Source organism: Bombina bombina, chromosome 4 (genome assembly GCF_027579735.1).
Source record: "Bombina bombina isolate aBomBom1 chromosome 4, aBomBom1.pri, whole genome shotgun sequence".
Lineage (NCBI taxonomy): Eukaryota > Metazoa > Chordata > Amphibia > Anura > Bombinatoridae > Bombina > Bombina bombina.
The window spans coordinates 115,846,790-115,848,198 of record NC_069502.1 but is presented as its reverse complement, the minus strand read 5'-3'; the positions used below and the strand labels follow the sequence as shown (position 1 = coordinate 115,848,198).

At 37.7% G+C, this 1,409-nt stretch overlaps 1 long non-coding RNA gene across 1 annotated transcript; it reads right to left on the bottom strand.

Annotated features, from left to right (window-relative positions):
• Positions 1 to 624: 624 nt before the first annotated feature.
• On the bottom strand, positions 625 to 1,100 carry LOC128655269 (uncharacterized). Its single transcript, XR_008401746.1, has 3 exons — positions 1,059 to 1,100; positions 849 to 938; positions 625 to 724 (listed from the first exon to the last, which is right to left on the bottom strand). It is a non-coding gene; the product is annotated as an uncharacterized LOC128655269 (long non-coding RNA).
• Positions 1,101 to 1,409: the final 309 nt, after the last annotated feature.

The window sequence follows — 1,409 nt, the reverse complement described above, 5'->3', positions numbered from 1 at the left end:
CTTGGAAAACTGTTGGGGCTATGGCTGTAGGATGATATAATGAGATTTTAGTTGATTCTTATAGTAGCTGTGATTCCTAACCTTTGATTTCTGGTGTTTCCAGAACGTCATCAGGCAAATTCATTTTACTGTCAGTTTTTGCTTGATCTGCTATGTACTCTTGGGAACCTGTAAATGTCATCACAAATTTCTGTACAGTAAATCACTTGGAAATTGATTATGGTGGTTGGAAGATCTAATGCTATTTTAGATGACTGTCATGGTTGCTGTGATAGCTCACCTTGAATTGCTGATTTTTCCAGACCAACATTATCTAGCAAATTAATTTCTCTCTGGCACATTTCCTCTAAGCTGTCCATTGCTACTTGGTCTGCTACGTACACTGGTGACGCTGCAACAAAAATAAATCATCACAAATAACAGTGTACAATAAATCACTTGGAAAACTATTGGGGCTATGGCTGCAGAATGATCTAATAGAAATGTAGTTGACTGTCATGGTTTCTAACAAATATCACTGTACAATGAAGCACTTGTTAAAATGTTGGCGATATGACTGCAGGAGGCTCTATGAGGATTCCACTTGACTGTCATGGTTGCTGTGATTGCTAACCTTGAATTACTGTTGTTTCCAAACCAACATCCTCAGGGACATTTATTTCCCCCTGGTACACTTCCTTTTTGCTGTCAGTTTTTCCTTGATCTGTTATGTTCTCTGGTGAAGCTGCAAAATAAATAAATGGTATCACAAATAAAAGTTTAAAGTAAATCACTTAGAAAACTGTTGGGGCTATGGCTGCGGAACGATCTCTTAAGATTTGATTCTCATGGTAGCTGTGATTCCTAACCTTCAATTTCTGATGTTTCCAAACCAAAGTCAACAGGCAAATTAATTTCACTGTCAGATTTTGCTTGATCTGCTATGTACTCTGGTAAAGCTGCAACAGAGGTAAATGGAATCACAGATTTCTGTGCAGTAAATAATTTGGAAAACTGTTAGGCTTATAGCTGCAGATCATCTAGTAAGATTTTAAATGGCTCGTGCTGCACTAGCTCACCTTGAATTTCTGATGTTTCCAGACCAACATCATCTGGCAAACGAATTTCTCTCTGGTACACTTCCTCTGCATTGTCCATTGCTGCTTGATGTTCTATGTACTCTTGTGAAGCTGCAACAAAAGTAAATGCCATCACAAATAAAAATATAAATTAAATTACTTGGAAAACTGTTGGGGCTATGGCTGCAGGGGGATCTAATAAGATTATTGTTGGTTCTCATGATATCTAACCTTGGGTTTCTGATGTTTTCATGCTAACATCATCTGGCAAATTAATTTCATTTTTGCATACATCCTCTGTGATGTCCATCAATGATTTGTTTGTTATGTACTCTGGTGACGCTGCAACAC